Here is a 24,915-nt window from a genome sequence, read left to right as displayed (position 1 = left end):
GTAGCTCTCCTTTGGCTGAGGAGGGAGAAGGGCAGTGGGTCCCCAGGCTGATGGGCTTTGCTTGCTGCAAGGTGGCCAGGCAGAATGCTGGTGGATGCTGCACAAGGACCAGTGCTCTCCTACTGGGCATAGCTGTGCAAGGCACAAGGATTGGCTGCTGCTCTGTGCAGTGTGTTCATTTCCTCGTATTTGCTGAATTTGTCCTGATAAACTCATGTTCAAGGGAGGGGGGAAAAAAGTTAATTTCTTTTAATTTATGCCGTTTGAAGTGGCTTTAATTAAATGCTGCTGCCTTTGTGTTTTGCAGACTTCTCCAAGCCAACTCCAGCCAAGAGAGAGAAATCTGTTTCTGCCAGCCTGCCCCAGTCTCCAGTGCTGGTCCCCCTGATGGCAGTTTGTACAACCCTCTGAAACCTGCCAAGCTGGACGCCACAGCTTTGCACGACTGCACTTTGGCCACCACCGTGCCTCCCTCGGAGCTGTCCCACCATGCAGTCCTAGCCTGCGACCCAGGCGTTCATGAAGAGCACTATGTGAGTGAAGCGGTGGAAGAGGATGTGCGAGACTGCAGGGAGTACAGAGATGCCTGCACCATTACTGGTAAGCACAGGGGCCTTTTAGGTGCGGAGGGAAATGGAGCTGTGTACTTATAAGCCTTGGTTTCAGCTGGCTCACGGTGCTGCTGCTGTTCTGCATGCTCTGTCTTGTTAGACCAACGGAGAGTCAGCAACAAGGGCTGGAAAATGCTGCAGCTTAAAATGATGAAATGGTTGTTCTAGTGTTCACTCTAATTGGGATCTTTATCTTGATGACATGGATTGCTTTGCACAAGGAGGGGGTGGGAGGAACGGCAGGTAGCATCCAATGTTGTGACTAAAACACCTCTGCTTTACAAAACTGTTCTGATTTTGCTATGTTAATTCTGGAACTGTAATAGTTAATGCRTAAGAAGTGGCTCCTTCTGCATGCTTGTAAGAAAGGCTAAATGTCTTTATCACAGAGTTCATTCRAATAAATGGAATATGTGTTTAAATATGGTATTTAAATAGAATTCCATTCTTAATGATGTGGTCAGTTGACCCAATTTTCCTGAGTTTGAATAATCACTGTAACTGAATAATCACTGTAACTCAATTTAGCCACTGCTATGACCATCAAATGACAGGCAGTTTCCATTCCAAATGCGTGGCCTGGCTGAGCTCTGAGGCTTCTTCTAGCTTAGTGGTCACTTGGAACCACGACCTTGTCAGGCCCGAGGTCTTTGAGGAGCGTTCGGGGATTCGGCTGCATTTTCAGCAGGGCGAAACGAGAAGACTGAATAAAAACACATTGGGGCTCTTCTAACTGGTTGCCAGATGGCAGTTTTGGAATCCTCTGTGTGTCAGAGAAAGTTAATGTTCATGTATGACTATCAATAAGTACTTTTGTGGTATGTTTTACCCTAGCTCTGCCCAGCTGCTGTGTAGCTGTTAAAGGTTGAGACTCTGAAAAAGAAGAGAGGCTCTGCACACCCTTATTCCCTACATCCTGGTAATAGAAGAAATAAGAGCATATACATATATATATATGCACACACAAACATATATAKGCACACATATCTAGGCCCTAGTGAGGAACAGGGTGGGAACGTAACAATTACTGCTTGAAGGGATGGGTCTAAGGTTAAAAATGGATCAGTACAGGGAACACTGCTGTGAATACAGAAGGAGGTTCCCAGGGCCTACTTAGGTGTTGCAATGGAAACTAATGACAGAATTACCCAAAACTGCAGATGGCAAARTAAGATTTTGACTAGAACTTGGCTTTATTCCTTGTGAAGTTTGTTTTTTTGCCATTGATTCTCCTTCTGAAATGTTATACTCCTGCCATTATAACCTTCTCTATTTCCATTCTTTTTAAAACACAATTAAGTAATTATTGTTTTAAATACAAAAAAAAAAAAAAAAAAAAAGAAAAAAAAAAGAAAAAGAAAAAGGCAAGCCCATGCCTGAGGAGTCAGGAGCTGCTTGCCAAGCATGACTACTTCACAACTGCAGACCAGGTAGGGCATGGAGGGTGAGTCTTCAGCGATTGCGAAAGATCAGTGTTTTTTGCCTTGAAGCAAAGGGAATGAAGCTACTTGCAGTCAAGTACATTTCTACATCAAGTAAATGTCCTCTTAACAGAAACTAACTCCTCCCCTCTCCTCCCCTGAATAATGCTCACATCCCTTGAGTGGTCACTTTATAGTCTGGACACTCRCTGCTGACTGCCCTCAACTTGGGCGCTGCTTGGAAAGGAGCCTGGAACTCCAGRCATTGCGTAGTTGTATTCCTGGCAGCTTAGTTTGATTTTCCAAGTCCTTTGCAGAAGGGCCATTCCTGCTAGTTGTGCTGTTGGTAGTGTCCCATCTTCTCGCTTCCCCTCTGCAAGCAGAAAAAKGCAGTCAGAAACAGTAAAAAAATGCTAACATGTCTGAACAACCGGCTTCTTCCATGAATCCATACCTCCTTGACTGCCCTTCCATAAAAGGTGAGGTGAACTCTGTCTCCCTTTCTTCTTATTTTTCCAAGTATATTTTTATGTTAAGTCAATGCATATTTTCCAGCCTCACACTCTTTCAGGCAGGATGTGCTTTCTGAGTTTCTYTCCATGTTTGGTTATCAGCCCAGCGCGGTCTGATGCTGTAATATTGTTTTCAGTGGTCAGCYGTTGGGCAGCGACATGTTGATACTGCATGTGGCCTAGAGACAAGGGCTAAGGCTTGGAGCAGAAATAGCTTTCTGTTTTGAAAATGGATTATTCTGAGTTGCAACTCTCTGTTGTGCATTTTAGAGCTCAGAGAGCACAGACCGAGGGCTTGGGCTTGTGCTCCTGTTTGCACTGCAACATCTGTTATGTTGTCAGATGGAAAAATGGAGCGTATTTGATATACAAATGCTCACTCAAGCAAGCAGAAAGGGGGATACTTGCAGGGTAAAGGAAGATTGAGCACTTTGATGTGCCTGACTGAGAGGTCAGCAGCTCTTGCACTTTGAACTGTTCAAAGAGAGAGAAGTTGCTCGTATGCTGTAATTTTTCTTCGATGCCAAGACAGGGCTAATGCTAAAGCAAGGATATTTGCATGCAGCAATCAGGGTAATCTCTTTGCTTTTAGTTCAAGATGCAGATGTTACTCTAAAAATAGCCTTCAAACCTTGTTGTACCGAATGCTTGAGCCCTGCCAAACAACCGGAGCGGGGAGCAGAGTTGTGGAGCTGTCGGGCGACAGCCGCCCTTGTGCAGGAGGGGAGATGGGGTCTGGATCCCAGCTCGCTGCTTTGCTGCAGTGAGTACATAATCCGGCTTGGAGAGTGGGGCCAGAGGCGCTGGGTGAGGAAGAGTGAGGTGGAAGGAGAGGCTTCCTTGAGCCAMGGCAGCTGCTGAGGGGGAGGCAGCACCTGGAAGAGGCCGCCTTCCTTTCCCACCAGTTCTGATGGGAGCAGAGCAGCCCAGGCCGCGGCTGCCGGCACCGCCGCATCCCGGGCGCCCAGGGATGCAGCCCTTGGCTGCCGCTTGGGGAGCTCCGAGGCACACGGGTGGGCAGCTCCGAGGGCAGCAGGGCCAGCCCTGCGTGGCTGGACGTGGCGCTGCTGCCCTGCGGGCCCCGCGCCTGCCCCAGGCCGCTGATCTCTTCCTTCAGCCTTTTCCTTTTCCTGCCTCTTAGCCACCGATGGGACAACGTAAAGATACAAACACGAGTGCAGCACCATCTAGTGCAGCTTCCTTAGAATGGGAATGGGAGTCTGGAGATTTCTGTGCCTGCACTGGAATTTCAGTGAGTTCTGGGATACATATAATCAGGTGTTCATGGAGGAAACACCAGCTGGAGCGGAGAGCTTCTTCCTCTCTCTGACCTTTTTTGCTTGTTTTTTCTTTTTCCTTTATTTTTTCCTTCCTTTTTATTTTTGTAAAGGAAGATGAAGTGATAAAGTGGAGTGTTGTTGCTAGATGTTCCAGCAGTTCTGAGTTCCAAAATCCTCTTAGCCTGGTAGCCTTTTCCTTCTCCGTCAGCTGCTGTCAGACAGATGCTGTCCTGTTGAGGTGGACCATGTAGTAGAGTTAGCACCCAAAACCCTAGCACAATATATTTTGTTATTTTGTGCTTTTTTTTTTCTTCTCTCTCTCTTAAAACATTTCTAACACAGTAACATTACACGTCTTTGACCAGCCTTGAGGCTGCCTTTGCATGTCTGAAGACTTTTGCAATGGCTTTGGCAGGGCCTACTTGGTAGTTCAAGGGCTAGCTGTTTAATATGCCATGCAAGTTTCCTTCATCATCCTCCTCTGAAAAAGGAGAGAATGAATGGGCTGTGATTTAAGTTGTCTAGTTCCTTCATTAGCTTCCGTGATTTATTCATTCATTAGACTAATTACACTTTCTGAATTCATGTCAGGCATGTACTTCCTGGCTGTCACTTATTGTGGGCAAKTCCCTGAGGATTTTCGGAAGCTGTTTGTGGTGATAACCTGTTCTTTGGGATGGTCRTGGTGTATTCTTTTTGTTTTGTTTTGTTTTTAAATCTTACTATACTTAAGAGGCTGCACTGATCAATAACTATAGCATTTGTAGAGACCAGCTCTCTTGCTGTCAGGCAAAACAGTATCTCCTAGTAACAAAGATTTTGGGGAGAAGAAAGGTTTTTTTGTTTTGTTTTCTTTTTTTTTTTCTTTTTTTTCTTTTTTTCCCCTCTGGGTTTTCTCTGCATCCCCCTCATCCTGAACCCCATCATTCAGGCTTTTAATTCTCCTCTCCTATGAAGTGGCGCTTCTGTTCTCTTCCATCAAAGGTACTGTTCCTTATAGCCACATTAACTAGTTATGATCCCTGGTTCTAAAGGCAGCTGTCACAACCAACTCATTTTCTGCAGACACTTAATTTTGAAGGATATCCCCCAAACCTGCAGGATTTGTTTCTGTTCCTCCTTCGAACTCCCTTCCCCGCCAGTGCCACCCAAGGTATCTGCTTTTGCACAGTTGTCCCAGTTTCTCCTCAGATTTGTGGATTAGAGAGAAGAGTTGCAAGTTCATTGCTTGGTAGAGGTGTTCAGTTTCAACAGAGAATGTAAGAAATGCACTCCTGGCTCCTGATGCCTCTGGGACACTGGCAAGGCACTAGTACATGSAGGGTTAGGGGAGGGCATGAGTCCAGGCACTCATGGTAGTCTATTCCCACCATATGTATCTCCATCATCCAGAACTGTTGTACTGGGAATAYAGAAGGTACACCCCTACCTACTACTTTTAGTGTCCATTTGTTGGTGGACACTGTTGTCCATGACTTTGTCTAATCCCTTTTGAACCTGCTTGTTCTCTCTGTCTGCACAGAATGAGCAGAGACAAGTTCTAGGTTTTAAACTGCTGTTTACTGTGGTACTTGCATTGAGCGCTGGTTTCCTTACAGTTTGTGTAAATACATACAAATTTTAACTCTGCAGGATTTGATGAATGATCAGTTCTTCATTCACCTTATCTACCACCTTCTTGCTTTTGAGAAACCTCTCCTGTTTTCACAGCCCGGCTTTCTCTGCTCCCACATTATTCAGGCTTTCCTTGAGAAGAAATYGAAAAACTGAGTTTCTTAGTTCATTCAGCTACTTTGCTATTRCTGTTACCAGCTTCATCCCATAAGCTTAACTTTGGCCCTTCTTCTTCTACTAACAGCTATTGCTGTTTTCTGGAAACAGCTCTTGCTAAATTCTGAGCGTTCTTTCTCTAAAGCTTCTCAGATATCCTAGTGACRCTAAAAAGAGAGAGCTCTCTGAGCRTCACTACAGCTACTCTGAGTCTGGCTTTAATTCTGTCTCATGTACGGTAACAAAACGAGCTTGTTCTCTATGCCTGCCCCAGCATTGCTTCTGTTTAAACTCTCCRAGTGGCTTTTTCTGCGTTCTCCATGAGCTTCCTGCAGTTTCTCCCACTTGTTTTTGTTCTGTCGCCACAGTCATTTTTCCAGCTCTCACTTTTTACCAGTAACTTGAAGTGTTTTTCCTGATTCCACTCCTATGAGAGGTTGTTACTCTACATCTAAACCTGTATCCCAAGAATACTTTCCTTTATTTTTCTCCTTCAAAAGGAWTCATCTCTTTTAACTCCAAAGCTGCATTCTAATAATGCTGCTGTACTACTTGTCCACTTGTCCAGACATCTTGCTGAGTCCCCTTTCTAATATAATATATTATGATTTTTAGTGTAAGCTGTCAATTCTAGAGACGTCATGAAGTCTACTGCAGATATTACTGAAGTCCAGTGTGGCATCTATATTTCTAGATTTACTTCATTTTGGGATGCAAACTTGTTATTCGTACATGTGTAGCTTGCTTGGAGTAGGGAAAAATGGGAGCTATACATATTTATCAGTGTTTTGGATTTGTGCTTTGGAGAATAAATTTGAAGGTCCAAGTGCCTGTGAAGCAGCATTGGAAGATTAATGAACTACATTTGGTTACCAGTGATTTTAGATATTTGAAAACAATTGTATTCCATTTGTTTTTCTCCATGACCTGTAATCTGAGAGAAACTTTATCTTTTTTTTCCCGTCCACATACATGGATGTGCACATCATAAAACAAAAATATCTTCCATTAAAGTCAGTAGCTGTAAAGAATAAGATGCACTAGCAAAACCTAAGCATAACCTAAGGTTATGGCAATACTCAAGTTTCATTGACAGCCAGCTTTCCGGGGCTGATAACTCGCATTTTGTAGCTGGGCTGAACAGCGAGCAACAACAGGGCAATTGTTTTGKGGGTTTTACATACTCTGACTTATCAATGGGGTCCTTTGCCTTTCTGAGACTCGTTTTCAGTCTGTCTTTGCTGCTGAGGTCTGGAAGATGCTGATGGTTAATGAATGTTTTATTCTTGCCCCTGCTAAACAGTGTGTTGCCAGCGTGCATTTGATATATGAATAGCTTCTGTTCTTGCTCTGAAACAATGGCCTTTGGTGGTGGCGCTTCCTTTTATTCTCTGTCTAATGTGAAAAGATGCATGAAAATAGCTGCATTGGTCTACAGGGGAAACATTTTCATAATAAAGCAAAATTCACTGAAATTGCTGGCATAATGGGCTGATGGAGATGTACTGATTTAATGGCTTCTCATCCCCATGATTTGCCTCAGTATTTTAATACCCAACAGAAATATGTGTGAGAGAGAAAATCAAAGTAGGGAAATTTTAATCTAACAAGTAAATAACAACCCAAAAGTTCTAACAAGCATTAAAAGAATGTTCCTGACAGCAAAGATGCAGTTTTCAGAGCTTATATTACTATATTAGCCTTTGTTTTCCCTATTCTGTCCTCATCCTTATCTGGAGTTTTCCCAGCTAACCTGTATTTTTTTTCCAACTTGTCTCTTTGAAATGCTCTCAATTGCTGAATTTAAGTAGAATTTCAGTTGCTGGATTTAAGTGGAGTTCCTCCCAGAGAAGCTAACCTGTTGCAAATGCCAGTGCTTTATGCACCCAAAAAGGCCATTGCAGGCTGAGCCCTGGGGCCTGCTTGGGTTCCACGGTCTGTCCACCCCACAGATAGGCTTGGCYGGTGTTTGCTGTGGTCGAACTGCAGCCACAGCTTTATCCTTCTTCCAGTTCCCTTGGCAGCTTAGCGCAGTGATTTATTATCATTATTATTTCCTCTTCTGGGCAGCAATATTCTTGTGTATGATGTTGAATAATCCTCTGTGCCAGTTCTCCTTTATAGTAGGAGAGTTACGCTATGCCTCTTCCCTGCCTACTCCTACCCGCCTTTATTTGGAAGAAGGAGATCCTTTTTTTTTCCAGGAATGAAGCAGGCCTAGTTCTCCAATGGGGAGCTAGCTACTGAAGTCTTTCCCCTCTTGTTCTTATCCTTGCTCTCTTTTGTTTGAATTAYGATATCAAACATCAGATGGCTGAAGTGACACRTRGCCTCATCTGGGAATTCCCTAAAGRGAATCCTTGTCTGGGTGCTTCTTTCCTTGCCATGGGCTGGACTTCTCATCCCACATTCCTGCTCCGTGATTCAGCATGCCCACACGGCTACCACAAATACTGCCTGCTTCTCCTATGAGGTACCACCCACAGAAAGTGGGAAGCCCAGTTGGGGTCTCTGTGTTAGAGATAAATGGCTGGGGAGACACTTGAATTACGGGTCAGCAGAGTCATTGACGTGGCTGCAGCTCAGAGTGGCGACACTTGAGGTTGGTGCAGGATGTTTGTGATTTTCTCTTGAAAGACCGACTTGTGTGCAGTGGTTTTCTGAGCATGGAAAGTACTGGATAACCAGCGTTAAAGGTGTGCCAGGACTTGCCACTTCCCAAATCCTCTCGGTGAGTCAGGTTGCAGAAGCTGCCCTGGCTGCTTTGCAGCCAGCAGGGAGAGGCTTTGGGCAATTTGATGCGCTAAGAGCATCACTCCCTCCGGGCAGGTCACTAATTTGGGAGGAAGGTAAATTTTCTTTTTATTATAGATTAAGTTCTTTGTGTCATCTTGGGAGCTAATCACAGCRTTACGGGAAAGCACAGCCCAGAGGAGTCATTGTCCCCACGTCCTGTCCCCACGTGATGGACAGAACCCCACGTCCTGTCCATCCTGGAAGTGACGTTGGATGGCAGCGTGGTGACTCCTGGCTTTTGCCACATTATGGGTGTGCATAGACTAATTGTCAGCTGAATAGTGAACTTCCTACTTGAAAGCATTACGTTTTTTTTCTGCTGTTTTTATGTGGCAATACAAGTATTACACATTTTGTACGTGATTTTATGTAGAGGTATACTTGGTGAGCCTTGGATTCYGAGAAAGAACTGGCTCCATTTTGGGTTTCAGTTTGTATTCTGGGTATGGGTACAAATCTCATCCTGCAAAAATAGCAGTCAAAATTCACTAGCATTTAACAACAGATAGCCCTCTGCTGATGAACTTTAATTTCTTGCCTAACATGTGGCTGGACTTTAGCCTCCATGCTCCAGTTTCTGTTCCAGAGCAGAGCTTTCTCCTACCTGGTGGCAGGGAGCTAGCACTGGGACTGACCTTTCCCAGGTAGTATGTGCTCGTCTGTTTTTGAATGTGCTATTTATTGGCTGCCCATTTTCAGAATCTTAAGTTTCTCTGTTTAAAGCTTGCTTYGGAGAGTGACGTGTCCAAGGGGAGTGGGTGGGCAGAGGAGCAGAAGTGGAGGGACTGAGTACTGGAGAGAGGAGCAGGCAGGTCTGTGAAGCCCAATAATATGCTTCTCAGATCTTCCTGCTCTTCCAGAGATTTTACCTTTTTTTKTTTGTTTGTTTGTTTGTTTTTCTCATTTGTTTTTCTTCACTGCTTTCCTCCAGCTGCTTCACACTGTTTGCAAGGCCTCCATTTCCGAGGAGTTTTCTTTTGACCCTCCTTTTCCTTGCACACCCTGCCCCATCCCTTCCCGAGCGCAGCCTGGGATGCGGTTGGGATTACAGGGAATCTGCCTGGTGGGGTTTGCTCTGGATACAGCAGTGGGATTTGCTTATTGCTCCCATGCCAGTGTAAGGCAGAGAGCAGTGACTTGAGAGCAGCTGAGCCCTGCGCCCCTTTCCTGGGGCATTTTAAGGAGACCCAAAAGTTGAAGCCCGTGAGTTCTGGGGAAAGTGAGTTGTTCTGAGCCAAAGGGAGCAGGTGTGAAAGGATAGCAGTTGGAAGCCCCGCTCAGTCCAGTGTCTGACAACGTGTTTTTCCAGGAATYGGGTAATAAGGCTGCTCTTGCACCAGGTGGCAGCATCTACCGCCAGCAGGAGCTTCTCTGATGACCCTGCACCCCGGAACGCAATGGGGGCCTCGTCGCCAAAACCAACCCACAGAGCTGCAAAGGTGCAGGATCGCTTGAACCAGAAGCAAGACAGTCCACATACAAACATATTATATTCCATGCAATGGCTGTAACGTCCTGCTTAGCTGCCTTTGTTTTTCTCTCTCCTGAAAAGTCCCCAGAGATCTTAGATTTTAAGGCACACTTGGAAATTTGTAGGCTTTCTGTCCCGGTTTCTTCCTTTCATTGTTTCAGGTTATTTCCTCTGGTTTTATCACAATGTTTATGTGAAAGTGGTACAGGATTTGAAAGGCTCTCTGTTTGTTGGTCGGGCTAATTATTATTCCTACAACTGCATAGCTTTCTAATTCAGTGGCTGTCAGCTCATAGCTGCCTAATGCTGCTGTGGGTTGCAGGCTGAACTCATCTTTCCTCGTGGTGCTACGTTCTTGAGCAAATCAGGCGTTGAGGACCCCTCACCAGGGGCCTCTGCAAGAAGAGGGTGAGACCCACAAGCCTTGCAGGGAGTCGTGTGGCAGATGAGCTGCGTGGGTGACTCTGTCTTGTAGACTTGAATCCCCATGTCTGTCTATGWGGGGTTCTCCCTTTCTCCATCACCTTTTCTGGTGCATCTTGTCCACAATTACTTAATTGTGGATGCTCTTACCTATGCACTTATTTTTACTGTCCCCCTCTCTATTTTAACTACCAACTACAGTTCAAGTTGAGGTCGAATTGCTTGGTCATAAGATGTCAGCATAGTTCCTGTTGTCCAAATAGCTCTGACAGCTAAATATGTATTGAATACTGCGTGGAAAGTTATTTAATGGATTGCATGGTTGAATGGATGCAGGATGAAAGTGGTTCGAGGCAAAATCACCTTCCACAGCCTCGAGTGGCCTACGTGAGTTAGGTGCACAGAGGGAAAAGAGTAGCCCTTGAGGCCTGTGCGCCTCAGATTGCTTAGACTCTCTTTTCTATTTGATATTTCCCTGCTCACTTGTCAGCAGAGAACATCCCAAAATAATCAGGAGTGTTCTTGTCCTCAAATGGTTGTTCCCCCTAAAAATGATGTSCCTTCCACAAAAAAATAATCTGTGTTTTTTCTTCTCTACACGTCCCTGAGGACAGGGTACTGAAATGGGCTSATGTTAAAATCTTGATTTTTTAGGCCTTCTGGGCTTCTTTCAGGTGGTTTAAGTTGACCTTCCCAAACGAGGGCTCACCCCAGGTATTTTAAAGCGACAAATTTAGTGCAGTTGCACATGTTACACCCATTTGTGCCCTTGATTTACCCCCTCCCTTTAATCTTCTTTTAATCCCTTGCCAGTTGGCATGAGTCGCCCTTCTGTCTGCCACCTGCTTTCTGTTGAATTGATTCTGAGTGGGTTTGTTGCTTAAAAAAAAAAAAATCTTGTGGACTTTTCTGGACTCCAGGCTTCTTCCTTAGATCTTCCCAAGACAAGAGAAAAAGCAATTTATTTCTCTCCCRGTGTTCAGCTTGGCCTGTGTGCCTCTCTGGGTCTCTGCTCCATGGGGCAGGTCTTGCAAGGCTTCTCTGAAGCCAGAACAGAGCAGGGAGAAATAAAAAGCTGTCAAAACGTTAGCAACAGGAGCAAGACAAGCGAGCGGAGGTTCTGACCCTAGTGGCGAAGGGATCAGAAAACAGATAATACAGGAAGAACTTGAGAGAGGGGAAAAAACAATGTTATCTCCATTTCAGCCTCTRCAAAGAGGCTTCGTATCTTTGACAGGGAGAGTTAGCTCATGGCGCTTACTGCAGTTTTAGATGGATAAGGGGAGTTTATTGGAAGAGATGGAGCAGATGAGGTCAAAGTTATTTAGTCCAGCAGGTCTAATAAAATCCCCTCAGAAAATGTAAACAGGCGGGAACAGTCAGCAGACCATTAGTGACCCCYGGTTGGGAAGGAGAGAGGGGAGAGATCTCGGAAGTCCAAAGAAAGGGAATTGCACCAGGAAAATGCCAATATATGGAAGGGTGTGGAACAAACAAATAACCTGTTGCTATTTACCCAACAGATACTGAAGTATTTTTTTTTCTCTTTTCCTTTTTATCAGAACTTCGATTCACTCACACTTCAGGTAGAATCGAGTTCATAATCCCTAAGATGGAAACATCTAATTAATTAAATTGGCTGTAATTTGCTTGTAGAAGTTTTTCTATTTACTTAGGGTGTCCAGAAAGCTGCAAATTAAAAATTGCTTAAACTACAGATATAGTGTATCTGCAACACAGATATCTATAAAGATGTGGCTCAGTTGTATTTTAGTGTATCATTTATATGAATGTTTAATTAATCTGCTTGAGTTTAAAGTGTTATATTTAACTCAATATAAAAGGAAGATACTATCTGGGGTAAGAGGAAGCAGCAGCGGTTTTATGTCTGTTGGGTGAAATCTCAGACTTMAGTGAACTTTTACAGCATAAAAGATTCTTCAGATATTTGGATATTTCTGACTTTTTGATTAAAAATGCAAAAAAAAAACTGTCTAGAAGCATTGTTAGTATCTTCTATAAAACCTCTTTGTGAACTCTCAGGATGGGGGATGACTTCAGTCTTTGCTCAGCCCTTCAGAAAAGGGATGGGAGAGAAAGTGTAGGGGAAGATTGTATCATTATCTTATGTAGCCCCGAGAATGTTGTCAGGATTTATTTGATGTACTGAGATTTAGTAATACACCAGTGTAATTACTGCGGCCTGTTTTTCTAAATAGGAGATTACGTCAGAGCTCGATCCTATTTCCTGCTGACATTCAGATTTTAAAGTAACAATAGGAGTTAATGACAACAGCATCATACTAAGTTGTCTTTCCAGTTATTCATTAAGATATATTTTTTCCAATAGTTAGGCCTTCTGAATTGCTCAGAAGCACTCAGGTTTCATCATATGACAGAAGAAAAATTGTTCTGGTTGACTTGTATTCCACTATGAATTTAATCTTTCTTGTCCGTTGCTTTCACATAAATTTCTCTTATGCAGTAAAATTGTATTCATTTGTTTTAAGAGTGGGTGTATGTATTTTTTTTCCCCTTTTAAAATCTTGGTGGCAATTTTTCTTGTGTTTCTCTTATTCACCACATTTTATGATGTGGGAAGRTAGTTTACTTTGCTGCACAGAATTATGTGCTTGAAACTTCCTCTTGCTAWCTATATGTCACTTTGTTTCTTTTGGAAACTTATTTAAAAGAATAGAAAATTTAAAAGTTTGGGTTTTGTTTCAGGGATTTTACTTTTCATGTCCCGAGATCCCACCAATGTGGGGATAATCCATTTGATTATGTTGACTCTTAGTTTTTTCTTGCGAGGAACACAACATTTCATCCACAAGAGAGAAAAAACAATTGTTTGCACAATGTASAGATGCACACATGTCTTGAAAAGTTTAGTGAGGGTCAACAGATACATTTAGAAGATCCTCCAGGCTTTTATGARCTCAGATTGTTGCAGGCACTAAGGCACCAGGATGGACATAGCGACCARTTAGAAAGGTAGCAAGGGGAGAGAAGCAGCTCACATTTTGCAGATTTGTCCTCAACTTTGCTCTGTGGGGTTAAGGCCCTGCCTCAGTGCTCGAGTTAGCTGCTCTCTGGGGACTGCAGGCTCATCTTCAAATGYTGCCCGCAGCTGCAATCCTGCATTTGCCCCAAGCCCTGCACAGAGAGCCTTGCAGCACCTGGTCCTGCTGCGAGCAGCGCTGCACGGGGAYGTGCGCTGGAGACCTCGCGCGTGCCCAGGCGCCTGCGGGCACGGCTGCCCGTGGCAGAACAGCGTGGGGGAAAGCAGGAGGGCGCAGCTCTGGGCAGAGGACAGGAAACTCCTTGCACCATCCCCAGGTGTCATCCCGTTTCCCTTTCACTCCACGGATTTCCCTCCGTTTATGACTAGRCAAGCTGTGTGTGGAAGAGGGAACCAAGTGCGGAGCCCAGCAGCCCGGGAGCAGAGCAACAGGCAGACACGTGTTGGGGTAGCTTGTTATTTACACAGAAGTTTTAAAACTGCAGTATTTTTTTCAGAATCAAAAAAAAAAAAAAGAAGAAAAAAATGGAAGGTAGTGTAATATCACAATATATCAATAGTGTGCTTGACTCTAAGTACTAAGAGGTCAAGAGAATGACTAGTGTTGGAGCTCCCACTTCTGATTTACCAGCATACGCAACACAAGCGATGTAGCCTGTAACCAGTGCAGACTCTGCCCATTCATCCTGGGCGTTTCTTTGTGTTATGGGTGTGTTTTTGTGTTTGTTTTGCTGGTATTGCTGTTTTGTTTTCTTTTTATTTGTTTGTTTTGTTTTGTGTTTCCTGAGTAATAAGCGTTGCCTCTTGGGACGTTATATGTGTTTGAAATGAGGTGGTTCGGGAGTGTGTCCAGCGATCCTTGGCTTTACCTGGCAAAGGGCAGAGGCAGGAGGTTCATGGTTGGAGTTCAGCTTCCTGTCGTGATAGGATAGTCATGGTCTTGTCATCTTCAATGCTGGTCTCACTTTTCACATTTTGGGGGAACGGGGCATTCTTCTGAAGTCGAGGGGTTAATATTGCAAKGGATCCAAGCGCGTCAGCTGGTGGCCTGAAAGCTTTTGCAGCCGGCTTTACCATTTCACCTTTGGTGCAAACTATGACACTGACTGCTATTTCAGTCCTGGATTTATTTTTTCTCTTGAGAAATGTCTGCCAGCAACAAAAGCAGACTGTAGTGCCACTGAAATGTGGTCAAAAGCCAAGTCAAGGGCAAGTGTAAAGCACACTAAAAATAAGGTGCCAAGGAGCACATTGCAAATGCAAATGCCAATATGTGCTAATCCTTTCCCTGTGCTCRGGTTGCCCAGACTTAGCCTGGACTCTGTTTATTTCTTTCTTCCCTTTATTCCTCAGCCGATGTATCCCAGTGTCCCCAAGAGCAAGCCCTGGTATTTTGTGCTAGTGAGTATCCCATTTTCTGATGCTTTAGGCTAGTCAAGCCTTCGAGACCAATTTGTATCCTGCCGTTCTTTACATATGGAAAATTCTTGATAATATCAAAGCAAATTGGCCTCCTTGCAAGCTTGTATGTAAAGTGCTTGCTTTAAAGTAACTAACAGGCTGCCCCCTCCCCGTGTCTCCTCAGATGTGTGCAACAGTACCGATCTCCCTGAAGTTGAAATCATCAGTCTACTGGAAGAGCAGCTGCCTCATTACAAGCTAAGAGCTGATACGATCTACGGTTATGACCACGACGACTGGCTCCATACGCCTCTCATTTCTCCCGATGCCAATATTGACTTAACAACTGAGCAAATAGAAGAGACCTTGAAATACTTCCGTAAGTCAAAAGTTCACAAATTATGTTGAAAATTGAATAAAATAGTCATTTTTGGTACCTTCACAGAAACATCTATGTAGTCTTTTATAACCATGAAAGGCAAGAGAAGTATCTGCTATTTATTGCTTTCTTCAGGTCTGGGGTAGATGGAAAACAAGAGAAATATTTAGTCAAAACAGAAGTTGCATTTGTAATCTGGACGTGCAACTCCATGGTCATGAAGTAAGAAGCTTGGTTATGTTTTGCTTAGTCAAAGGGAGGCTCTGGGAAAAATCAGCACCTAGATTTTAAATCCTCTATTTATTCAACTTCTAGTTGACTAGAAATTCTCTCTTATTCTTTAAATTTTGACTATTTCAGGTAATACGTATTTGAGTATGTATGTGTTTATGAGCACATATAAATTTTATGATTGTAGCCTAAGCATGTGAAAAGCACACTTATCTGATAYAGGCTTAACTTGTGAATTCTGAATGTGTGACTCATGAGGAAACTGAAGAGCTACTGCTTCCTGTATGAAAAAACAAATGTATTTTAAATCTTTCTCCTTAAATCAGAGCTTGTATAGAAGGGAAGGCAAGGACAATAAGGAGATAATACATGATTTACAAACTAGTTTTAACTTTTATCTAAATTCTCGTTGGTGAAACACTGCTGCTTTGTATATGAACTCTTTTGGGCAAGAGACTGCAATTTCTGTATCTATAAAATGTAGAAAGCTTAGACCCATCTCCTTATATACTTGTTTTGAACCTGTCCACTGGCACATTGCAGTGTTGTCTGATGCCACTAAGTGCCATCGTCATTACACAAAGTTAGATCACTGTCCTGCAGTTTAAGCTTTTAGGAAAGACTTGTGAAAATCTCTGTGAAGAGCCATATCGAGCATGTAGGTGTTTTTTACATTTTTTTCCCTTTCATTCTTTTCTTATTCTTGAGTCTCTGGATGCTCTTAGGCTGATGGGCTGCAAGTGTCTCTAAATTTCTTCCTTGGTGAGTGCTGACTTAGCTGTGCAAGTAGCCCTCTGTGATTTGTCCTCCATTTGTTGATTTATCAAGCAATGTATGCTTAGATATTTCTACCATTTTCCATGGTTTCACCTGAAGATGCAGTTTCACTGAATTAGTTCACTGTTACAGTCTGTAGAACATCAAGCAACAAGAACAAGATGATGTATAAAAACTGTAGTAGAYAGCCAAAGAAAACTAGTAGGATTATATAGAAAATAGCAGATAGATTTTTAAGCAGACTTCTTAAGGCACTGTGGGTCTCAGCGGGGATGAGTAATGGGGCTCAGCACAAACCTTTGCACAACTTCCTTATGTTGTGAAGTACCTGGAGAACTCACATTTTAAGGAGCCAAGTCAGTGGTGGGAAGCATTAACAATATGCAATGCTGAAGCCTCATGTGAATGTCTCACTAAAAGAGGCATTAAGAATTGTTGTAGACAACTAAATTCTGCTTTTTCTTCTATTCAGACATAAATAATGGAAGATGTGGAGGAAAGGGAAAGTTAAAGCTGATCTATGGAATCAATTGTACCTACAGCTGCTTGTTTTATTTCAGTCCATTAATGCTGTTGTTATAATGGCATGTGAGGGCTTCAAGAAACGTTTTGAAACATCAGGTTCCCAAAGGATTAGTAGCTGGGGTGTTCCTGACTCGACCCAAAGCTTGTTAATGTCGGGGGAAGAAGGAGGACTGCTAGAAGGGAAAATGTTCYGCTAATGGTGCAGGCACAAATGCATATGGACACAGCCCAACTCTTTAGGCCAAGCTGCTGCCAGGCATCCCACCTGCAGCACTGCATGGCTATTGGGCACGGGTACAAAATGAAGCTACCTACAGYGGAGAATGCAGTAGCTGCCTGGAACTGCGTTTTCTCAACTTTATCTAGTGATCTTTATTCAATATTGTTCATCAATTTTATCCAGCTTTTAGCTCATGATGATAATGAATGCACATGTGCGAATGGAATTCCTGACCCAACGTATTTTCTGTTTTCACTGCTTAGGTTGATTCCTTACTGCTTCTGTACAGGCACTGGTGCCTACAAAGTATTTCAAGAAATTACAAGAAGCGAATTTGGACTGATGGCCAGGAGATCTGGGATGGGGCCCTCGATCTGTTACCATGAACAAATTATATACCACATGAGAGAGTGTAACATCATAAAACCTGGGCATGTTTGGGAACAAATATTCACCATAAATGCTGCTTTATGACAAAGTACCTGTCAAAATAATATTTTTTGAACGTTGACACAAAAGGCCTGTGAGTTGTGTCCTCACCCTGATGGGGAATGTTCCCCAGGGAGGGGCTGATTGCACTAGGACACATTTTGACRCAGCAGTCCAGGGCATGTGTTATGTTCCTGCAGGATTTCCTTGGTTTTAAAGCCCTGTGTCAGGGGGTGACCAAATTCTGGAACTTTCTGCTCAGTGAATATTCACTGCTCAGTGAATAGTGGAAATTTGTATCCATGTGATCCAAGACCGCTGCAGCTATAGTTAAATTTGACGACCTTTTTTTGTTATTCGTTATCTGGCAGATTTCTTTGTAGGCTAAGCAAGCTCTCATCAGTTGTGCTGCAGTTCAGACGTGCTTACAGCAGAATGAATGCTTTTGCTGAAAATAAAATATCCCAGCCTTGCAGAATGTTGTTATACCTGCAGTCTTTGAGAGACGCTCAAAGATTGGTATTAAAACTTGAGCTAATGGAGGATGTTTTAGGTGTTAAATTAAATCTTACAATTGTTTATGGTCCTCATTGTTACAGTATTTGTCAGCTTCCAAACCAGGATATGGCATGAACAGGAGTTTAAAAGGGAAAGATATATTTGATTTTCGTTAGGAAATGTTCACAGGTTGAGAAACACTGGGCAGAGCAGGGTGTTTGTGCATGCAATGTGCATCATTAGGATATGGAAATATCCTGTCTTTGCAAGAYATCTTGCTGCCTGCATAGAGGGATTACTGCGTTGTGCTTATCAGGAGAGCAACATTTTGTAATGTCGTGCCTTGCCAGGCTGGTTAAGGGACAGGGATTTAGGTGGGAAGCAATCTCTTTGGTAACAAGATGATGAGTCCTGCAGTGTAACTCCCTGCCGTAATGATATTCAGATACCTGGTGTGGACAGCTGGAATTAGGAAAGGGAAACTCTTCCATCTTCTATTGCTCATAATTACATTTTCTCCTGCCACTCCTATTTAAAAACTAACGTTTAAAAGGCATTTGAGATGGATTCATTTGGTAATGGAGAGTCACTCGTTCCTTTGTATCTGCTGTAGGCTTGGAATAYGTTTTAACATTTTAAATCTCTACTCAGTGACGCCTTCCTGGTAAAGTCCTTTAAAGTGCCCTGAAGGTTTTGCTTTTTTTTGGTGTAAAAAGCAAACCAACCTTTTGCTTTGTAGTTGCTAAGCAAACTTTAGCTATGCTCAGAACATATTGATCTAATTCTCCATGGACACAGAAACACAGACTCTCCCTTGGTTGCTCCCCTAGGCAGTATGTATAAAGAATTGTTTGCTGTTTAAAATCTCAGATGTATTTCAATTACATTACATAAGTTTTTTCTACTGGGCACATGCATTTGCATTCCCACATATGCTCATTATGCATTTTACAATTTGATCTTATCATCTGTTTAGTATTTTCCTTTTCTATATATCAGTCTTGGTAATAGGAAACTTGTGGTATCATATWGCTGTCTGACTGTACATTTATATTTCATATAAAATCTGAAATGTTTTTACAGTACATTTATATTTATATACATTTATAAGAAATCCCCTGAAGTTGTTTAGATAAATGCAGATGTCTCCAAAGACCAGTAGGTGTGAAAGAATCTAAATCTCATGTAGTGACAGCACCTGTAATTCTCTGTATGCAGTTGTTCCCAAGAGAATCCCTGAGAAATACAACTTGTAGGAGTAATTTAAAAAATAATGGCATTGCATTGCTGTCCTTTAAAATGGAAGCATTTTCTGAAGAGTTGATGGGCATTTGGAATACTGAATTATCAAGCAGGGATGGTATACAGGGCTTTATTTCCATTTCCATCCAATCAGAAAGGACATTAGTAGCCAATAAGGTTCAGTCATATTTTTATTGAGACTGAATAATTTTTGAGTTTAGCAAAAAAAAAAAAAAAAAAAAAAAARGRRAGGATGATGGTAAAACTTCTGTGTTTACTTTTCATCATCTGAAGCAATGGAGCAGTTAGATTTAGAGAAATATTGTGTCATTTGGATTGAATAGAGAGGTGTTTTTGTTTTATTTTGTATTGTGTAGTAGAATAAGTGTCAATACTCATGGTAGGACTGTAGTCTTAATGGATATCTCTGTTTAGTTCTTGATTTCTGTTGATTGCTTCTTTAAGACTCCTTTGGTTTGTATAGATTTAATAGAGCATAAAAGCATATCAGGTCCTACTGCAAAGGGTGAATGGAGTAAATCTGATCTCAAAAGCAGCTTGGTATTCACAGAATGCCAGCTATTTTTATTATTTGTTATTTGTCCTCACACATATATATATAAGCATTAAACATGTACACAAAGACAAGCACGGGGGTGGATAGATGAAAAGAGCTTCAATGCCAAGATAGTATATAAGACTACTGTGGTATGGGAAGGCTTTCATTAAACTGAAAAATGAAGCAAAAACAACTTCCTCGGGATTTTTTTTTTGGGAGAGGGGCATTATCAGAAACTTGAGTTTAAACTAGTTTGATTGCTAGTCTAGCAGTTGGAAGACTTCTTAAGTAAAGATCTGTACAGTGTAAATATTTTATGCTACACTTGTTTCTTGGCTGTCTGTGTGCTGCAACTTTATACTGTGTTGATCCTAGTAATACTCTGCTATTTCCCCCCAAAATATTACTCTGCTTAACCTCTTTTTAATGTAGTGGATATGTAAGATACCACAACAACAGTCAACAGTGTTAGGAGCAGTGGTCTTACCTGATGTAAATGGACTCCCTTTCTCTGTRGTGATGGAGAAATTATATATACCAGGGTAACATTTCGGATCCTTAATCTTAAAGTCTTAAATATCCCTCCACAACCTAGATCAAAATTTCTAGGCAAAATTGTGATTGCAGTTGGCGCTTTCATTCCTACGGGATTCCTTTTATACAACTCACTTGCTCTGGTTGAAATTCAAGTGACTGAAGAGCAAGTTATGTGTAGAACTCTAAAATCTGGCCTTTTCACAGTATTCTGTTAAACAGCATCAGATTTGCACACTGGGCCTTGCCGTCATCATAGTTTAGTGAGTATGTTTGAGTTCTGAAATCTGAGAAGCTAAGGAGAAAGGGCACTTGCCTTCTAAATAGCACATCCAAARACTGTAAGGAGCTTTTTAACATCCTGAGTCTGATGTGGGTTTATTATGTGCTGGTCAAAGTGTGTAGATCCGTATAAGATAGTCAGTAATCGCCCTTAGCTAGAGTGCTGTGCCTTGTCTGAGTAGACTTTTCCTGTGGCTTTTGATTTTTCAGTGCAAACCCRGGCTGGCAGTTGCAGAAGCAGATGGGAAAAGGCACTCGCCAGCACAGAGCCAGGGCTGCTTGGCCCCCTTGGTGAATTCATTTATGAAGACAGTGGCATGGAGTTTAATATTTCAGTAGCCACGCTGCTAATTAGCAATCTTTTTAGGGATTTAAGACATATCCCGAGGTAGATAATGCAAAGAAGGAGTTTTTAAAATTTAACTGGCCTTTGGGGCCGATCTCCACACTTGAATGAAAACACCTTCTGGAAGTAACTGAGCAGGGTTTTAGGGCTACAGTGGCTCTTTTACTCTCTTAAGGACACCTCTCACTTTGCTCGTACACACTGAGGGCTGAGTTGATCTATGCGGAATGAGCAAAATGAAGCAGATCTGGCCTGAAGCATAATCAGATAAATAAGCTGCATCTTTCCAGTCTCATTAAATTCTTGAGCTACAATGGCTTTTGTGCCAGTATAAAATGTGCTGTGGGAATGTACCATACAGCAACGTGTCATTCCATCTCTAATGTCAAAAAGCAATCTAGGAAGGTAGAAATAACATCTCCTCTTTGTGCCTGCCTTTATATTGATTATTAACAGTCATTGTGGGCCTGAACTTCTAGAGGAACAAGTACAATTCCTTCAATATAAGGCAGTTTGTGATCCTTTCCTCTACTGCAAAGCTGCAGTTGTGACCCTCGGCAGGGTTTTTTCCTTCCTCATCAGAAAAAGAGGTTATGTTACTGTTGTATTTTTTTCTGTGTATATAGTGAAGCGTGCTGCTAAGCTCTGCTTCATTGTACAAATGTATTTGCTGCCTTTGGATAACTAGCCAGAAAAAAAAAAAAATAAAAAAGATTCAGTTTGTTATTTATGAGGACTGAACAGTTTGCAAAAAAATTTTWAAAAATAACAAAATTAATTTTATTTCTTTGTACTGGATAGCTGTATGTATTTGAATATTAGCTCAAAATGTGACTTTTTTTTAGGAATGTCTGGTTTGTGCTGTAATAATGCTGTCAGTGTAGGTGAGCATGCCCTGTGACACATTAATTAAACTGCCCAACTTGTTTTGAAGTTAGCTTGCTGAAGACCACCTCAGTCCTGGTTTCATACGTAGGGAAATAAAATACTTTCCTGTAGTGTGGAGGAGGAGAGGAATGTTCATGGGTAAGGTAGCTCCTTGTCTATATGTAATTTAATCCCATCTCTTCATTCCTAGACCCTAAAAAGGGAGCATGAGAAGTTTCCCATGCTCTGTGCCATCCATAGAAGGTACCTGGGCCATTTTGAAGGCCTGGCTAAGAGCCCCATTTGGACCAAGGAGCACCTAAATCACTGGTTTCTCTAAATGGCAGCTTGGGAACGGGCTGGTACCTGTGCTTTCGCCGATGCGTTCTGCTCCATTTCAGCTTAAGCGAAGCACAGTGGCTTCTTGTTCAATGAAATATTATATTGGCAGAGATCTTTGTGCTAAATTGCAGGGGTTTATTCTTACTGAAGATGCAGACGTAGACTTGCTGCTGTTCAGTGCGCTTTTAGGGAGCGGAATGCCAATAACTGTTCCCTTCAATAAATGAGATTCCAATTCAGAAATAATAGGATACCAGGCTCTCCTTGGAAATATATGATCTTTTATATCTTCATTTCTTTTAATGTTTCTTCATTACTTTCTTCCAAGAAGCCACTTTTAAAGAAGCATCCTTAAAGTAACTGTTGGGACAAAACCTGACTAATGAGTGTTTCATAATGGAGGCATGGACAGCTGTTCTGCAGGTAATAAAGATTCCAGGCAGTGTTAATGGGATGGGGAGGCTTTATGACAATGTCTCTGAAAATCAATCAGTGAAGGAATCATCAGTGAAGGAATATGATGTTATCTGGGCATCTTGATGTGATGCTTTGAGCCAAGGGAAGAAATGGGGCCTAAAGGTTTAGGTCCATYTCTTAAAGGTGCCCAATACATGGGATATGTTGTTGTGGCTGCTGTGGGAATGTTCGGTCTAGCTCTGCTCTTAGTTTGGAAGAGTCCTCCCCAAACCAGGAGAGGTTCAGAGGAGGTGACCAGGAATGGCCAAGGCATGGGAAAGCATGATTCATGCTGGGCTGCTCTAGTGCCTTTCCTTGCGCCTTTCCCTTGCCAGCGGAGATGCCACTGCACCCTGCGGCACGGCGCTCAGCCCTCTTGGGTGCCCGTCTGCAGCCTTTGGGGGCTGTGTTTATATACTGGGTAGCTGAAGTTAAGGTGAGCACTTCAAAAACAAGAGTAAGGTTTGCTTTTGGCTTTATGTGACCTGTTTAATTTTGATGATCTAGTTCAGTGTCGGCCTCCTGAGCCGGGGTAGGTTTGCCTGCAGCAGCACAGATTGATTGAAGCCAGGGGAAAGGCAGAGGGGGACTCGGGAACYTGTTGAGCCAACATTTCTGCCCTCAAAAAAAATCTTGCAGCTGCACGCTGGGGGGATCATCCTGTTTAGCTGGAATTCTTGATYGGTCTGTGTATTTATAGAAGCAGCACACCCAAAAACCATACCATAATTTTTACATGAGTGGAGTTTGATATATGGCTGTAGGAAGGAAGTTGGGTCCTGCAGATGTGCACCTGCTTTGTGAGCTTGGCTCTCACACCTGATGTGACACTCCTTTGCCCCCAAACCATGATATATCGGCCCGTTCCCATGGAATGGGAAGAGGTGCTGGCATCTGGARACCTGGATATAGAGTTGTCCTACTGTCCAAGGCTTTTGTCTTCAGGCAAGCATGATTGTGTCACTTAACTCTCTCCTTCTGTGTCTCTTGAGGCCCTCTGAAATGATTAGACCACACAGGCTATTTTCTCCAGAGAAAAGTAATGCCWTTCTGGAATAAGCCAATACATTTCTCATAACTTTGTAGGAAAATATCAATAAAACATGGGGAAAAAATATATATTTTAAACCATTTTTATCCTGCCTAATTAAAGTGTAATGGTGTAAGAACATGTAAGGAAATGAGAAGAAAATTCCAGATGGTTAAAATYTCCTTCATTTAAAATCTCAGAGAATACAAAGGCGAGAGTTGCTGTAGCAATTTAAGCTGGCAGCCAATATGCATTCTTTATATTTTAAATCCTTGTTTAAAAGCATTACCAGGGTTAAATTACCTTTTGGACAAAAATATTACAAGTGGAACAAATGGCTTATGTGCAGAGCAATTGAGTTAATGTTGCCATAGGAACTTTTATTTTTCTCTGACGGTATTTTAACAGTGCAATCTTAATTGCATTTAATAGCAGTTGTCTCCTTGCAAATATGTTTAACTGAAATCCTGCAAGGTGAAGCTGGAGCTGGAATGCCTTGCTGCAATCCTCTGTGTTGCAATAGCGCGTGCACAGGGTGAGGGCAGAATGGAGAAATGGGTTCAACTTATTCATTAACGACCTGGATGAAGGGCTGGRGTGCTCCCTCAGCAAGTTTGCCGACGATACCAAACTGGGTGGAGTAGCTGATAGACCTGAGGGCTGTGCTGCCATCCAGAGGGACCTGGACAGACTGGAGGACTGGGCGGCGAGAAACCTCATGAGGTTCAACAGGGGCAAGTGCAGGGTCCTGCACTTGGGGAGGAATAACCCTGGACACCAGTACAGATTAGGRGTGGACCTGCTGGAGAGCAGTCCCGCAGAGAGGGACCTGGGTGTCATGGTGGACGACAAGTTGACCATGAGGCAGCAGTGTGCCCTGGTGGCCAAGAAGGCCAACGGGATCCTRGGGTGCATTAAGAAAAGCGTCTCCAGCAGGTCGAGGGAAGTGATCATCCCCCTCTACTCAGCCCTGGTGAGGCCACATCTGGAGTACTGTGTCCAGTTCTGGGCTCCCCAGGACAAGAGAGATGTGGAGCTGCTGGAGAGAGTCCAGCGCAGGGCTACCAGGATGATCAGGGGCCTGGAACATCTGCCCTRTGAGCAAAGGCTGAGRGAGCTGGGTCTGTTCAGCCTGGAGAAGAGGAGGCTGAGGGGGGACCTGATCAGCGTGTATAAATACCTCAAGGGAGGCAGTGAGGAGGAGGGGGGCGGCCTCTTTTCAGTGGTGGMCAGYGAYAGGACTAGAGGAAATGGCTTCAAACTGAAGCATCGGAAGTTCTTCCCGAGCTTGAGAAAACACTTCTTGACAGTGAGGGTGACAGAGCCCTGGCACAGGCTGCCCAGGGAGGTTGTGGAGTCTCCTTCTTTGGAGATCTTTAAAACCCRCTTGGAYGCAGCCCTGTGCCACGTGCTCTAGGTGACCCTGCGTGAGCAGGGGGGTTGGACTCGATGACCTCTGARGTCCCTTCCAACCTTCGGCATTCTGTGATT

General features: G+C 43.0%; 1 protein-coding gene across 2 annotated transcripts in view; it reads left to right on the top strand.

Annotated features, from left to right (window-relative positions):
- The first annotated feature begins 312 nt into the window (after window positions 1-312).
- Window positions 313-24,915, top strand: part of TRAK1 (trafficking kinesin protein 1) — a 74,112-nt gene continuing 49,509 nt past the window's right edge. Inside the window, exons 1-2 of one of the 2 annotated variants that reach the window (XM_026034856.1) lie at window positions 313-600; window positions 14,892-15,086. The gene's annotated coding sequence lies outside the window, so the exon portion shown is untranslated. Of the gene's footprint in view, window positions 601-14,891; window positions 15,087-24,915 lie in introns of those variants that run through there. The other variant, XM_026034853.1, reaches the window with a different exon arrangement.

Source organism: Nothoprocta perdicaria, unplaced genomic scaffold, assembly GCF_003342845.1.
Source record: "Nothoprocta perdicaria isolate Ctin4 unplaced genomic scaffold, notPer1 scaffold_150, whole genome shotgun sequence".
Classification (NCBI taxonomy): Eukaryota; Metazoa; Chordata; class Aves; order Tinamiformes; family Tinamidae; genus Nothoprocta; species Nothoprocta perdicaria.
Note: the sequence above shows the minus strand (reverse complement) of the source record. Positions and strands in the feature narration are given on the sequence as shown.